Below are 16,945 nucleotides of genomic sequence, written 5' to 3'. Positions count from 1 at the left end.
AAGGAGCCAGGATGTGAAGAGAGAGCGTGGGGTGGGCATTTTAGGAAGATGAACCTGCATGCCTAGTTTCTTACCGAGACTGGAAAGGTCTCCAGGAGTGAAAGCCAGACAGTGTGGGAGGGCGGGAGAAGTGGATGGGCTGGATCCCACAGGGTGCCCAGGGGTAAAGCAAGGAACTTGCAGGTATATTTATTTTTCAGATCGCCTGGCGCTGCATGGAAAAGAGACAGTGGGAGTGCTCAGTGAGGTCAGGGAAGGGCTCTGTGACAGTCCAGGGGAGGCGGGACGGTGGCTTGGAAGGGGGTCAGAAATGGCATAGCAGGAAGACAGAGGATGTGGGACCCACATCAGGGATGCCTGGTAGAATCTGCCACTAAAGCGGTGAGAGACAGAAGTCAAGGGCGACTTTTGGAGTTCTGGCTTGAGCAGCTTCGAGGGGTGGTAATATTTTTGGAAATGGGAAAGAACTGGGGAGATGAGGCTCAGAGGAGAAAATCAAGGGTTTCAATCTTTAAATATTAGGTTTGAGATATCTGTGAGCTACTCAAGCAGGAGTGGCTGGTACCTAGAGTGGATGGGAGGGCCTGGGGTGCAGAAAGGAGCTCGAGTGTGACCAGCAAGAAGGCACCCACACTAGGGGTCGGCAGAGCCTCCCCAGGAGACTCCTGCAGAGGAGAGCGAGCAGGGGCTGTCAGGGAGGTGAGAACGAGAGGGTGTGTTGTCACCAAAGACAAGAGAGGAGAAAGACAACTTCAGAAGGAGGAAGTGGTCGGCTGTGTCAAACGCTGCTAGAAAGCAGAGGATGATAAGGAGAAAAATGACCATCGAATGAGGCCCACAGTGAGGTTACAGACAAGCTGGGGGTGGGGGTGAAGACATGATGGGGGTGACCAGGAGGTGAGGACTGATCAGAAGCCAAGGACCGGGGTCCACCTCCTCCAGTCCCAGCTCTGCACCATCCCCAGGCCCCTTAGCATGCTGGCCTGAGATGCTGTTGGTCAAGCCAGGTGCCAGGGATCAGCCTCCTCTGTGCATTTCTGCATCTTCACCCATCCCCCCGACTGTGAACTTCTCAAGGGCGAGGACTGGTCCACTCGCCTCTATCACCACTCAAGTTGTGCAACTGGTGGGGGCTGGGCTCATAACTGCTCCAAGACCTTCTGATAAATGAAGGAGTCAAAGCTGCTCATCCTCATCCCTCGATCACATCAAGCGACACTGTGGGAAATGGGGTCTGCCTCTCTCTCTCCTCCCAGTAGGTCTTGTATGTGTTTGGTGTGTGTGTTTGGTGGGGTTCTGGGATGTGGCCAGGGGGTGGTTCCTGCTTAGAGCAAACTCCAAGAAGAGACTCCTGCACCCATCAGCTCTGTTTCATCTCCTAGAACTTTCACCTCCTTCCCAAGATGCAAGGAACAGAGCTGGAAAGCCAAGGAGGGCCTTCTGCTCACAGAGTGTGTGGCTTGGAGAGAAGGGGAAGGCAAACTGGCTCCTGCCCCCAGAGCCCTGACAGAGATGGGATTTGATCTTTTATGCCCCCTCCCCCTTCTGGGGGTCCCAGCCCACTGTCTCCCTCCCCTGGGCCCGGCAGATGTGCAATCTGCTGACCCAACCACAGCCCAGGGGCAGGCAGCCCCTTCCTGCCTCCCCCAATGTGAGCGGCTTCCTGTTTGCCCGCAGAGGAAGCTGCTGGGTGCAGGTGGGGAGGCGGCGTCTCACAGACTGAGCACAGGTTGGGGAGTGGAGCCCACCTTCCCGGAGAGGAGCTCTGGGGCTTTCAGCACACAGCCCACACTCCTGAGAGGCAGAACGTGAGAGGACAGAGGGGATGGACACCTGACTTCCGACAACCTTTCACAGTGGGCCCCTAGGTGCTGACATTCATTGGGCCCTTTACAACCAGTATCTCCAAACTCTAGAGTCTAGGGTGGGGGTGGGGTGTCATGAGCTCCATGCCACAGAACAGATGAGGAGACTGAGGGTCAGAGTAGCCACTCCAGCTGAACTTGAGCTCAGGACTGTCAAACCAAATTCACTTTCTGCTATACCCCACTGCCATCCACACACCACTCATGTGAAGGACTGAGGCTTCTTTCCAAGCAAGTAGGGCCACGGACAGCCCAGTTTGAAAACTCACCTTAAAAAAAAATAATTTTACTTGTTTGTTTTTGGCTGTGCTGCGTCTTCGCTGATGCATGGGCTTTCTCTAGTTGCCGTGAGCCGGGCCTACTTTCTAGTTGCAATGGGCAGGCTTCTCATTGCGGTGGCTTCTCTTGTTGCAGAGCACAGGCTCTAGAGCACAGACTCAACAGTCATGGCACACAGGCTTAGTTGCTCCGCAGCATGTGGGATCTTCCCGGATCAAAGATCAAACCCATGTCTCCTGCACTGGCAGGTGGATTCTTTACCATTCAGCCACCAGGGAAGCTGTGAATTCATTTTTTAACAAAGCAGGCCATAGGAAAACTCTGATGCTGATGGAGCTCACTACCATCCTTCTGGGGGTGCTAGCTACCAGGCAGAGGGAGAGCTGAGGCCAGAGGCACCTCATTTGGGCCACATATCCCTGTTGTCTCTGTAGAAATTTTGTTCTGCAAGGAGGCCTGGGAGTGAGGCAGCCACGTGTTCCTTCCTCCAGAAAATGCCCTTTGCTCTCCTAGCCCTCAGGCCTTCACAAGCCTGGACCCTCGGGGAGACAGACAGGTGTCTGTCTTCCTAAACAATCTTCTGACAGCTTAGATGATGACAGCGCCACTGGCCAAGTGGACTGCGCGGTCCCTGGGGATCAGAGCAGAGAGCTGGGAGGAAGGTCCAGGTAAAGGGATTCTAGGAACCGAGTCCATGATGGAGTCTAGGGATGGGGTTCCCGGAGTCCTTCCCTAACACCTGCGGTCTTAGACTTTGGAGAGAGAGGTATCCCTGAGCAGGGCAATGAGGACAGAGGGCAGAGGCCAGTGGTAACACCAACAAAAACCGCCCTACATATGTGGACGCCAAGACTGCCCTTGATTTCCTGGGGAAGGGCAGGAAGTGATTATTACAAAAATGAGTGACAAGCTTCTATCTCCCGGACTTGGTTGCCCAATCGAGTGCTGGGTATGGTAACTCTGTGAGGTGTCCCTTCCTGGCCTGGGGACAGGTGGCCAGGCCACCAATCCCAGGACATTTTCTTCCACGAGAGTCCGGCCTCAGCTGCTCTCTCCTAGGGCTGCCCCATGCTTTCAGATTAGCATTTTCCATGTAGCTACTTGTCACAGGTTCATTTAGGTAACCAGAAAGTAGGGGTCCACAGGTGCTCACCTCTGTCCTTGAGCCCCCTTGGTACCCAGATGATGCTTACAAACATCTGTCTAAATACATATGCATTAAGATTTAACTTCTATGCAGAGTACATCATGAGAAACGCTGGGCTGGAAGAAGCACAAGCTGGAATCAAGATTGCTGGGAGAAATATCAATAACCTCAGATATGCAGATGACACCACCCTTATGGCAGAAAGTGAAGAGGAACTAAAAAGCCTCTTGATGAAAGTGAAAGAGGAGAGTGAAAAAGTTGGCTTAAAGCTCAACATTCAGAAAATGAAGATCATGGCATCTGATCCCATCACCTCATGGGAAATAGATGGGGAAACAGTAGAAATAGTGTCAGACTTTATTTTTGGGGGCTCCAAAATCACTGCAGATGGTGACTGCAGCCATGAAATTAAAAGACATTTACTCCTTGGAAGAAAAGTTATGACCAACCTAGATAGCATATTCAAAAGCAGAGACATTACTTTTGCCAACAAAGGTCTGTCTAGTCAAGGCTATGGTTTTTCCAGTGGTCATGTATGGATGTGAGAGTTGGACTGTGAAAAAGCTGAGCACCAAAGAAATGATGCTTTTGAACTGTGGTACTGGAGAAGACTCTTGAGAGTCCCTTGGACTGCAAGGAGATCCAACCAGTCCATTCTGAAGGAGATCAACCCTGGGATTTCTTTGGAAGGAATGATGCTAAAGCTGAAACTCCAGTACTTTGGCCACCTCATGCGAAGAGTTGACTCATTGGAAAAGACTCTGATGCTGGGAGGGATTGGGGGCAGGAGGAGAAGGGGACGACAGAGGATGAGATGGCTGGATGGCATCACCGACTCGATGGATGCAAGTCTGGGTGAACTCCGGGAGTTGGTGATGGACAGGGAGGCCTGGCATGCTGCTATTCATGGGGTCGCAAAGAGTCGGACACGACTGAGCGACTAAACTGAACTGAAGACAGACTCAGTGGTAACTAGTCTACCTGCCAATGCAGGAGACACAGGTTTAGACTCAGGTTCAATCCTGATCTGGGAAGATCCCCTGGAGAAGGAAATAGCAACCCATTTCAGTATTCTTGCCTGGAAAATCCCCTGAACAGAGGAGCCTAGTGGGCTACAGCCCCAAGGAGTCTCAACGAGTCCGAAACAACTTAGCGACCGAACAAGATACTATAAAAGCAAAAATGCTCACAACTTCAACATCCATAATCAGGAAACAGACAAATTATGGGACAGCCATAGAGTGAATCCCGGCACCTTTAACTATCTTGCTTTTGAAGAGTATTTCATGAAGTGGAAAGATTCTCACGGCATATTATTAAGTAAGGAACTTGATTATATATTTGGCACAGTCTCATTTTTTAAAAATATATGTACCTAGGCAATGAAATACCAAAACACTGGTTGATAGTGGCAATCTCTGTGTGGTAACAATACACAGGATTTTAAGCTCTTTATGGTTTTGTGTGTGTGTGTGTACCTGCTGTTAAAAATAAAGAGGGATGGACTTCCCTGGTGGTACAGTGGTTAAGACTCTGTGCTTTTTTTTAATGCAGGGGGCGAGGGTTTGATCCCTGGTCAGAGAGCTAAGATCCCACATGCTGAGTGTTAGGAGGTTCAAATTAAAAAATAATACAATACAGTCAAAGCTATGATATTTCCAGTAGTCATGTATGGATGTGAGAGTTGAACCAAAAGAAGGCTGAGTACTGATGCTTTAAAACTGTGGTGCTGGAGAAGACTCTTGAGAGTCCCTTGGGTAGCAAGGTGATCAAATCGGTTAATCCTAAAGGAAATCAACCCTGAATATTCATTGCAAGGACTGATGCTGAAGCTGAAGCTCCAATACTTTGGCCACCTGATGTGAAGAACCGACTCACTGGAAAAGACCCTGATGCTGGGAAAGATTGAAGGCAGGAGGAGAAGAGGGCGACAAGAGGATGAGATGGTTGGATGGCATCACTGACTCAATGAACATGAATTTTAGCAAACTCTGGGAGATGGTAAAGGATAGGGAAGCCTGGCATGCTGCAGTCCACGGGGTTGCAAAGTTGGACACGACTTGGCAATGAAACAAAAACAAAAACAAATACCTATGATGTTTGTCATCAGCAAAAATAAATTTGTTGTATTAAATTACAGGGAAATATTTAATTTCTCTGCTCACTTTAAAGGCTGGGAGTTTCTTTGCCAATACCCCTTACTTGTGTGGGATGGAGGTGAGCCTGAGAGGATCTGATGGGACCTCCTCTCTGTTACCACCTCTCAACTGGCTGCTGGGTGACTTCTCTGATGCTGGTGTAGAGACCTACCTGGGGCCCCAGAGCTGATACAGAGTTTAAGATGAAGACATTAGAGATCTAACAGATACAGTAAGAAACCATCTCAGAGCTTAACTTATCAGACTAAAAGCAGCAACTCTTGAGAAATAAGGTTGTCATAAATTCCTTCTGCAGGGCAGATCTACTCCCAGAAGAAAGAACTGAATAAAATCTACCCCACCTCCCTTCTCTAGGAGAGATTCATGGCCCAGAAGGAGACTGAAAAAAAGTCATACCTATAAAGACCAACACTATCCTTATTTTCTTATTTCATGTGTTCTAAAAACCCATTGGTCTTAAGAAAAGAAACCTATTTGTTCTTCGCCTGGAAGGCTTTTTCTCCCTCCTCCCTTTCCCCTACTAATTTAGGTATATAAGCCTTTAACCCTTTAATAAGTGAAAAGTGAAAGTCGCTCAGTCATGTCTGACTCTTTGCAACCCTTTAACAAGCCAGCTACTTAGATTGACTCTCATGTGCAGGCCAATAAAACTTTTTCTACTATTAAACATCTGTCAGTATAATTCAGAGGTACCAGTGACAACATCTTAGAGGGTTCTTCTTGTTTAGTCGCTAAGTCGTGTCTGACTCTTCTATGACCCTATGGACTATAGCCCGCCAGGCTCCTCTATGCAGGGATTTTCCTGGCAAGAATACTAGAGTGGGTTGCCATTTCCTTCTCCGTGATTTTCCTGACCCAGGGATCAAACTGGCATCTCCTGCTTGGCAGGCAGAATCTTTACCACTGAGCCACCTGGAAAGCCCCTTTAGAGGGTAAAGTTTTTCTTTTCCCCCTCTCCCACATCGTTCCTGGGTCCGGAATATCCGTTGGAGAAGGGTTAGGCTACCCACTCCAGTATTCTTGGGCTTCCCTTGTGGCTCAGCTGGTAAAGAATCCGCCTGCAATGCAGGAGACCTGGGTTTGATCCCTGGGTTGAGAAGATCCCCTGGAAAAGAGAAAGGCTACACTCCAATATTCTGGCCTGGAGAATTCCATGGACTGTATAGTCCACGGGGTTGCAAAGAGTCAGACATGACTGAGCAACTTTCACTTCACTTCACATCATAAAGATTATCTCCTCCATGAATCCACCAATCTAAAGCTGTATTTGCCTAAGTAGGCATATGGTATACATAATAAACATTTTTAATAGTTAAGAATGTATTTGAATATGCAGTAAAAAGTCATGATTTCACAGATATTGTTGCTAAGGACCACACTAAAGTAAATTATGCCTACTTCACATTGATTTTTCAAACTGCGTGCACTCAGGGAAAAATGTTACATGAAATAGTATAGGTGGAAAATTTTCATGTCAGAAATCATGATAAACTGTGTGAATGAGTAGACACTTTTTATATGGCTGAGTTCAACCTTTCAGGCAGTTACTCTTTTGGAGAAAGAACTGTGGTACTCCTTATAATACTAACTGGCCTTCATCCATCATTGATTGATGAGCATAGAATTCAATTCAGGTGCACAACTGGCAGAAAACCGAGGCTCTTGTGTTACCTAAAGGAACAGATATGCTCTGACATAGTGAAGAAGGGAGACAGAAAGAGCAAGGCATTTCCTGGGGCCCCCTGAAAGGTCAGTGTTCCCCTGGAGGTGCCACACTTAAGCCTGCCCAGAGCAACAAAGCCATGGGCTTCCCAGTGCCCTCTACATGCCAGCTGGAGATGATCATGTCTATCAACAGTTGCCCACAGGGACAGAGGGGGCAGCCTGTCTGGCTTGGCAACTTCCAGCTGGAACAGTGCTAGGGCCCAGAGCTCCTCCCAGGGAGAGAGCCCACATACCTGTGCTTCCTGAGGTCATTTCCCTCCTGTCTGCCTCAGCCCTTCCACACATCCTCCAAGGATCCACGGAGAGACACCAGGAAGGCAGGGAGCCCTTGTTGGTCATCCCCTGACCAGCTTTTCATGAGAGGATGCATCCCCAAGGTTGTGGAGCCAGCAGAGGGCAGAGGTCAAAAGGGCATCCATGCCTCCTTGTTGGTCCAGCCTCTCCATCCACTTCTCCCTGCATGCCTGCCCAGGGCTTTGTTCTAGAGGGGCCTCTTCTGCCCCTGGGGGCTTCCCTGGAAATTCAGATGGTAAAGAATCTGCCTGCAATGCAGGAGACCTGGGTTCAATCTCTGCATTGGGAAGATCCCCTGGAGAAGGAAATGGCAATACACTCCAGTATCCTTGTAGGCGAAATCCCATGGATTTCTCATGGACTTCCATGAGAAGCCTAGTGTGCTACAGTCCATGGGGTTACAGAATCGGACACAACTTGGCAACTAAACAATAACAATGGCACATGATGACCTACTTATTCCCGCATGTTCACCTCCTACCCACTCACTGAAGGTTCAGGAACACTCCCCAGCCTGCAGTCCTAACTACCAACGAGAATACTCTAGGTAGGCGAGCAGGACTTCAGAATAATTAGGCACCCAACAGCCTGTCCACGTGCCCGTGAGTGCACCTCCCCACCCCTGTGCCCAGGCCTGCCCTCGGTCCTGTCAGTGACATCCCATCTGCCTGGTTTCCCCAGGTTAGCAGGCACCCTTCATGCCTCCAGCACCCAGTCCTGCTGGTTCTCCCTGCCCAGCAGCCCCACCATTCCTCCCTTACCTGAAGAACCCCAGGGACCTTCCCTGCTTTCCAGGTTCACGTTCACGGTCCCAATTCTCCTTCAGGAGACCCCCTCTGCCCTTGAAAATCCTTTCTGATTGACCCCTAGCCCACTGCCTCTCCCTGTTGCCTTTAGGGAAAGCCCAACACTCCCCCAACCTCTCCTGGGACCACACACGCCTACCCTGAGCCACGCCCCCAGTCTATGGGGCTCCCCTGAACGTTCCTGGAACTTTCACACATTGGCATGTCCTCATGCTGGGCTCCTGGTCAGCTCTATTTCCCTTCCCCATTCTCCTTTCCTCCTAGCCAATCCTCTTCATCCACCAAGGCTCACCCCCATCATGCCATTTCTCCCAAAAAAATTTCTAACCAAGCCAATAAGAATCAATATGGTTATACTCGATGACATAAATCAAAGCAAGATCTTCTATGACCCACCTCCTAGAGTAATGGAAATAAAAACAAAAGTAAACAAGTGGGACCTAGTTAAACTTAAAAGCCAATACACAGCAAAGGAAAATATAAACAAGGTGAAAAGACAACCCTCCAGAATGGGAGAATAGCAAATGAAGCAACTGACAGAGGATTAATTTCCAAAATATACAAGAAGCTCATACAACTCAATACCAGAAAAACAAACAACCCAAGCAAAAAGTGAGAAAAAGATCTAAACAGACATTTCTCCAAAGAAGACATACAGATGGCCAAAAAACACATGAAAAGATGCTCAACGTTGCTCATTATTAGAGAAATGCAAATCAAAACTACAATGAGATATCACCTCAGAATGGCCATTATCAAAAAGTCTACAAACAATAAATGCTGGAGAGGGTGTGGAGAAAAGGGAACCCTCCTGCATTGTTGGTGGGAATGTAAATTGATAAAGCTTCTATGGAAGACAGTATGGAGATTCTTTAAAAAACTAGGAATAAAACCACCATATGACCCAGCAATCCCTCTCCTAGGCATATACCCTGAGGAAACCAAAATGTAAAAGACACATGTACCCCAGTGTTCATTGCAGCACTATACAACAGCTAGAACATGGAAGCAAGCTAGATGTCCATCAACAGACGAATGGATAAAGAAGTTGTGGTACATATACTCAATGGAATATTACTCAGCCATTAAAAGGAACACATTTGACTCAGTTCTAGTGAGGTAGATGAACCTAGAGCTTATTATACAGAATGAAGTCAGAAATAGAAAGATAAATGTCGTATTCTAACGCATATATATGGAATCTAGAAAGATGGTACTGATGAATTTATTTACAAGGCAGCAATGGAGAAACAGACATAAGAGAACAGATTATGGACATAGGGAGAGGGAGGAGAGAGTGAGATGTATGGAGGGAGTAACATGGAAACTTATATTTCCGTATGTAAAATAGATAGCCAATGGGAATTTGCTGTATGTCTCAGGGAACTCAAACAGGGGCTCTGTATCAACCCAGAGGGGTGGGATGGGGAGCGAGGTGGGAGGGAGTTTCAGGAAGGAGGGGATATATGTATACCTATGGCTGATTCATGTGGAGGTTTGACAGAAAACAACAAAATTTTGTAAAGCAATTATCCTTCAATTTAAAAATAAACTAATTAAAAAAAGAATCAATGGCTACGATAATTTCATAATTCCAAACATGGGATGCAATCAGAAGCAATACACCAATCTGTACAACAATTGCTTCTGATAGTACAACAATCAGAAGCAATAAACCAAGTGTCCAGACACCAGCCAGATAAATCTCCTTAAAAAACAGCATCGAGTTTCACAGTAAGATCGAGATTTGTAGCACAATACAACGTCTGTAAGTTTAAATTACATGCACATATAAATCAATACCATACATTTCTCTAAAGTAGTCCGGATCCCAGGATAAACATATCATAAATATATCAGAGTAGCTGCTGTGCACAAAAGGAAGAGGCTGAAGGGCAGTCAGTGATGAGGGATAAATCATAATGAGATCCCTTAAAATTCCCCCAGAATTCAAAAACAACAACATGAAGACAAAAATCCAAGTTAAACCAGAGGCCAAGGACATGAACAGAAAGAGAAAGACAAAGGGCTTAAAAAATACAGGAGACTCATAACATCACTCATGATACAGAAACACCTATTAAAAACGACAACGTGATGCCCAAGTCTGCAGGGCCATGCCAATGCAAACAAGCAATCCTGGAAGTAGTCAGACTGGGGCTTCGGAAAGCAGGCTGGCAGCATCAGTGGAAATCTAAAATACCCAGAGCTTTTCAATCAGTAGTTATACGTTTATGGATTTCCCTTGCTGAAAGTCACAAGAGTGAGCGAAGATGTAGATACATGCGTGTGTGCTAAGTCTCTTCAGTCGTGTCCGACTCTTTGTGACCCTGTGGACTGCAGCCCACCAGGCTCCTCTGTCCATGGGATTCTCCAGGCAAGAGTACTGGAGTGGGTTGCTATACCCTCTTCCAGGCAATCTTCCTGATGCAGGAATCAAACCTGCGTCTCTTGCGTCTCCTGCATCAGCAGGCGGGTTCTTTACCACTAGTGCTACCTAGGAAGCTGGACGTAGGTACAAGTATCCAAATGCATACTTGTCTACCACAGCAAACAAACACAAATAGGAAAAGCAATTTAGAGACCATAAAGGAATGACTAGAGGAATACAGTACAAACGCATTTATTTTAAAAAGATGAAGTATATCTCTACCTCCTGAATCAGAATAAATATATTAAGTTAAAAAAAAAAAAGGGTACACACGTGAGTTTTCTCATTTGTGTTAAAAAAAAAAAAAAAGTACAATTTCGGACTTCCGTGGTGGTCCAGTGGTTAGGAATCTGCCAGTAAATTCAGGGGACCCAGGTTCGACCCCTGGTCCAGGAAGATCCCACATGCTGCAACTAAGCCTGTGTGCCACAACTACTGAAGCTTGAACTCTGCAACAAGAGAAGCCAAAGCAGTGAGAAGCCCAGATACTGCAACTAGAGAGTCGGCCCCGCTCGCTGCGAATAGAGAAAAGCCCACAGGCAGCAACCAAGACCCAGTGCAGGCAAAATTAAATAGTAAAATTAATTTTAAAATACTTGTTTAAAAGTACAATTCATACACGCTCATTTACAAATAGAACATTTGTTCGCAAGCATTCTCAATTGCCTCTGAGGAGGACTGGGAATCAGAGGACAGGACAACAAGAGAGATTTCTGTGTTCCTTAAGGGCTGTTTGAACAAACATCTGTAAAAAACAATTTTTAACAGGCAAGTAGTACCTTTCAAAATATTTTTAAAAGAATTTGTAACCCACACAAAGATTGTCTTAAAAAGAAGAAAAGAGGTGGAATGCACCCTTAAGCCCTGCTGTTGTCTCTCTAAGAACCCCCTGCTGTGAGACACCCTGGAGCCCTAACCAACATCCCTTCAGCCAAAGCTTCTCTCTCTTTCAGAACACTTAGCTCTAAAACTGCACCACATGATTTTAAACCCTGATTCTTCTTCAGCCACTAGCTGTGTAGAAAAGTGGGCAACTTGCTTCTTGCTGGCCTCAGTTTTCTCATCTGTGAAACGGAGTTGTCTGTAGCTCACAGACATGCTATGAGGCTGGTTTGTGTTTGCACATAAGGTGCTTAAAGGAGAGCCTAGCATACAGTACAAATCAACATACCCTCCTGTCTCTCTTTTGAGCCTACTAATCAGATTATTCTTTGTAAAAGATTATTGGAATTTACCTAGACGGCAACAGTTTTGCTCCCCATAGCCAGTCTTTACTGATTTCAAAAACTTGTGGTCTGCCTCCCACTTTAGCCCATGTCCTTTTAATGGATGCTGGGTGTAAGAAAAACAAGTGAGGGATTTCCCGGGTGTTCCAGTGGTTAAGACTCTATGCTTCCAACTTAGGGGGTGAGGGTTCAATCCCTGGTCAGAGAACTAGGATCCCACATGCCAAGGGGCATGGCCAAAAAATAAATAAATAATTTAAAAATTAAATTACAAAAAAGAAAAGCAAGTGAAACCTCTCCTGCCAAGAGATACACTCTCCATCTCTGGTGATTGCCTATTCCCCTGCTAGTGTAAACCACCAGGCCCGATCCTGAGTTTTCTTACTTGTGAGCATGCAAAGTCACTTTAGTCGTGTCTGACTCTTTGTGACCTCGTGGACTGTAGCCCGCCAGGCTCCTCTGTCCATGGGATTCTCCAGGCAAGAATACTGGAGTGGGTTGCCATTTCCTTCTACAGGGGATCTTCCCAACCCAGGGATTGAACCAGCATCTTTTATATCTCCTACATTGGCAGGGGGGCTCTTTACCACCAGCGCCACATGGGAAGTTTTCCTGGGAGCATGTAAATTTTCTTGTCATGGCAGCTGAGAGCATCACCTGCCCTCCTGCATGTCTCCGGTCAGGAGTCTAAACCCCGTCCCCTCTACTGAGAGCCGCAGATGCCTGCTCACGTCCCATGGCCATGAAGGCCTCCCTCCCATTCCTCTAACATGTTCAGCAATGCCCAGACTGCTCCAGCCTCCTTCACATCTCCAGGCCTTTGCACTTGCTCTTCCCTCTGCCCGGAATGTTCTTTCCCCAGAGAGTCACATATCTGTGTCTTGTCTACACTTGGCTCCTCAGCACAGCCTGCCCTGACCACCCTATTGAACCCAGGAGCCCCCATCACCTTCTCACCCCTTAAGCTGCTTTACTTTCGTTCATAGCATTTATCTACATGACAATAAAACTGCTATTGCTACTGTGGGCTTCCTCGGTGGCTCAGACAGTAAAGAATCTGCCTGCAATGCAAGAGGCCCAGGTTCGTTCCCTGGGTTGGGAAGATCCCCTAGAGAAGGGAATGGCAACCCATTCCAGTATTCTTCCCTGGAGAATTCCATTGACAGAGGACCCTGGCAGGCTACAGTCTGTGAGGTCGCAAGGAGTCAGACATGACCGAGCAAATTTCTGTGTTACTATCTGTTGTCACTGTCCATTTCTCTCCACCGGAAAATAAGCTCTATGAGGGGAAAGACTATCTTATTCAGTGATGTATACTTAATACCCAGAACAGCGCCTAACATGTGGGCCCTCAGTATTTGTCAAATAAATGAACAAATAAGTGACTGAGAAGAATATGTCTTCTGGGATTTCCATGGTGGTCCAGTGGCTAAGATTCCTTGCTCCCAAGGCAGAGGAACTGGGTTTGATACCTTGTTAGGGAAGTAGTCCCACATGCCACAACTAAGAGTTCACATGCTGCAAATAAGACTCCACACGGCCAGATAAATAAATAACTATTAAAGAGAAAAAAAGGATATGTCTTCCAGGGAAACTCAAGTCGATGCCTCAGATGTAAACCTCCCAACAAGTCAGACAGCTTCCCTGCTGGCTCACTGGTAAAGAACTTACCTGCCAGTGCAGGAGACAAGGGTTCGGTCCCTGGGTTGGGAAGATCTCCTGGAGAAGGAAATGGCAACCCACTTCAGTACTCTTTCCTGGAGAATGCCATGGACAGAGGAGCCTGGCCGGCTGCAGCCCATGGGGTCGCAGAGTCAGACACAACTGAGCAGGCATGCTCATGCCCATCGTCATCCTGCTTCGTTTTGTCTTACAGCACTTCTCACTCTCTGAAATAATATGAGTCATCTGCTTACCTATTTTCTCTTTCCCACAACTCATGTAAATAACAGCAGCTGTATTCTCAGGGCCTCAATGTCTGATTAGTAGTTGGCATTCAGTAAATTTTGTATGAATGAATGAATGACCCTTCTTCAGACCCCTCACCTAAGGGAAACACCATATCTGGAAGAAAAGAATGAGTCACTCAGCAGGGTCAGTTGTCTAAATCTGACCTTGGTGTGTTTCACATGTAGAGGGCCTCAGAGACATTCAATTAGTGGCTAATTACATTCAATCAACCCTGGGCCAGGGGAAGGACTTGAGGTTCAAGGGCAGGTGGGACCTCTGGCTGCCCTAGCCTTCCCTTTGCTGCTGCCCACCTGACCCAGACATGCAGGCCATGGACACAGGGGTCTGCGTGAGCACACTTAGCAATGCACGGCACCTTGCAGCCCGGGGGGAAAAACACCTGCAAGGAACTCACAGTCCTGGCTCCACTGTTTTGCTGAAAGAAGCTAAACTCAAGCGCAGGGCCAGAAAGAACCTTAGCGGGATAATGCGAGTTTGTTAGCCGGGCAGACACTGTTTACCGTCTTAGGAATCTCTGGGTTTTCTGACCAGACACACACACCTAGCAGGGCCAAGGACGGGGGGAGGGGGGGGGGGCAGCACCCAAAGAAATGGGGAACAGCTGGCTTCTCCTCCATCCCCGTGCGCTCCTGGAGAGGCGGACAGCCGGCCAGGCCGGCCAGGCTCCCAGCAAACAGAGAGAAGGTCCCAGCGGGGTCACAGGCCCAGGGGCCACCAAGGCCAATGGGATATAAGGAGTAGGGCCCTCGGTGGCGCCCGGCTCAGACTCTGGAGGCTTTTGAGGACTCCTCCTGCACTGAAATGCAACCCGCCCAGCTGGAGGAGGTCAGTGGGGCCACGGCACCCCAGGCCGGGGCAGGCTCTGCGGTCCCCCTGCGGTCCCTGGCCCCGCCCCCTGATGAAGTTGAAGGCGGAGGACCCCGACTCGCTCTCGCTCCCGGTTGCAGAGGGGCTCCCCCGGTCGGCGCCCCAGTGCGCTGGCGCACGGTCCCCATCGAGGGCGGCGCAGGGCCCCACCTGCTCTTACCCGAGTCCCGCCGGGCTCCTGCTCCGGCCGCCCGCCCACCCGGGCGCCCCATGGCCCAGAGCCCAGGCGCGGGCTTGGGGGCTGCGGGCGGCGGCTGCGCGGGAACCGGGCCGGTCCAGCTCTGGCGCGCGGCTCGCGGGAGGCCCCGGGTTTCCGGCGCAGAGACTAGGGCGGCGGCAGAACCGGCGGCGCGGGGCGGGGCGCGCGAAGCCGTCCGACTGGTCTGACGGCGGCGGCGCGGGGCCGGCCGGGCGGGCTGGCGCCTCCTGCACGACCCGCGGTGTTCCAGACGGGCCGGCCGCCGGCGTCTGGACCCCGCTCCGGTGTCCTCCTCCAGCCCAGAAATCAGCTGGAATCTCAGACGTGTGCACAGCCCCGAGCCGGGTCCAAATCCGAGTCCCTCCAAACCCATCCTGTAGTATTTCTTATTTGGGCTCAAGAAAAAAGTGGCATTATTTGAGCTCGGAATTTCAGCCTTCTATAACTTGATTTATGGCGAAGTTTCGCCTGATGGTTTAGGGATCGGTGGCTTGGAGACGAATAGCTGTGTCTTGAAACTTGAATTTGTCTTAGTAAACATGTCCTCAGAGGTCGTGGTATTGGCAGGAGGCTCTTATATTTCAATGCCCCCCTGGATGCCACTCTAGTTTCAGTCTGTAACTGTGCAAGGCGCTCTATGTGAAAATCGAAGTGAGTCCGGATTTCTAGTGCAGTCAGTGATGCTTTAGCTTCCTTAGAGATAGACAACAGAAGTCCGTTTCTTTCTCCTTTCTTTTCTTCTTTGGCCACATCTCACCGCAAGGGGTGAGATCCCCACCGAGGATTCCCACCGCCTGCAGTGGAAGGGCAGAGTCTTAACCACTGGACCACCTGGAAGTCCTTAGAAGTTCCTCTGTATTGGATGAGGTCCTCTTCAAGCAACAACAGCAGCTATTACTAGTATTTAATATATGAGCGTTATCAATATGTCAGCAAAGAGTCGGACACGACTGAGCCACTGAACTAACTAACTAGCTCTCTACCTGTCTTAATACTTAATCCTATAATCACCCTATAAGGTAGAAAGCCATCCCTATAAAGGAAACGGAGGCACAGAGAGGTGAAGTAACCTGACCCATGACACCAGACAGGAGCTGTCTGTCACCATGCAACGCTGTTGCTTTGTCATTTTTGGATGACAGACTTAATGCTAGGTCAGCAGTCCTACAACTCAATAATAATTTGTTTGGTAATGGTACAAACATTTACTGTGCACCTACTGTATGTATGCCAGACACAGACTAGGTACTGTGGAATAGAAGCCTGAACCAAGTACTCAGGAAGTTCACCGTCCAGCAGGGGAGTGGTATGTTGTGAACTGGTGCTGGGAAGTGAGGGGCCACTCCCTGAGGGAAAAGATCCTAGCAAGGAGGGAACCACACAGCGAAAAGGTGCAACAGGTAACTGCCTGCAAACTCCCCTCAAATCCTTGGCTGACTCCTGAATGAAGAGGCATGGGGCAAGAACCCACACGACCCAAAGGAAAAGAAAAGCCGAACAGAAATTTGAACAGTTTGTTGCCTGCTGCTGGGAAGTTTGGACTCAAGTCCTGCTGTCTTAAAGCTGCTTTGTGAACACTTGGCTTTTTTGTTTCTATTTAAAATTTTTTATTATTTTGAGGTTCAGTTGATTTATGACACTGTGTAAGTTTCAGGTGTACAACATAGTGATTTACATTTTTTGAAAGTTATACTCAATTTATAGTTATTATAAAACATTGGCTATATTCCCTTTGCTGTAAAATATATCCTTGTAGCTTATTTATATTCTATAAAGAAGTTTGTTCCCCTTCATCCTCTACCCCTAGTTTACCCCCTCCTCCCTCCCCTTTCCCCAGTGGTAAGCACTAGTTTGTTTCTATGTCTGCAAGTCTGTTTCTTTTTTGCTATTTTTGCCAGCTTGTTGTATTTTTTAGATACCACATGTAAGTGATGTTATGCAGTATTTCTCTTTCTCTGACTTATTTCAGTAAGCAT

The 16,945-nt window shown here is 48.1% G+C and overlaps 1 protein-coding gene across 1 annotated transcript in view; it reads right to left on the bottom strand.

Moving 5' to 3' along the window:
- PSD4 (pleckstrin and Sec7 domain containing 4) overlaps positions 1-13,991 on the bottom strand; it is a 43,385-nt gene extending 29,394 nt beyond the window's left edge. The window contains exon 1 of the mRNA XM_040224242.1: positions 13,849-13,991. The gene's annotated coding sequence lies outside the window, so the exon portion shown is untranslated. The remainder of the gene's footprint in view (positions 1-13,848) is intronic.
- Positions 13,992-16,945: the final 2,954 nt, after the last annotated feature.

Source organism: Oryx dammah, unplaced genomic scaffold (assembly GCF_014754425.2).
Source record: "Oryx dammah isolate SB20612 unplaced genomic scaffold, SCBI_Odam_1.1 HiC_scaffold_25, whole genome shotgun sequence".
Taxonomy (NCBI): Eukaryota; Metazoa; Chordata; class Mammalia; order Artiodactyla; family Bovidae; genus Oryx; species Oryx dammah.
Note: the sequence above shows the minus strand (reverse complement) of the source record. Positions and strands in the feature narration are given on the sequence as shown.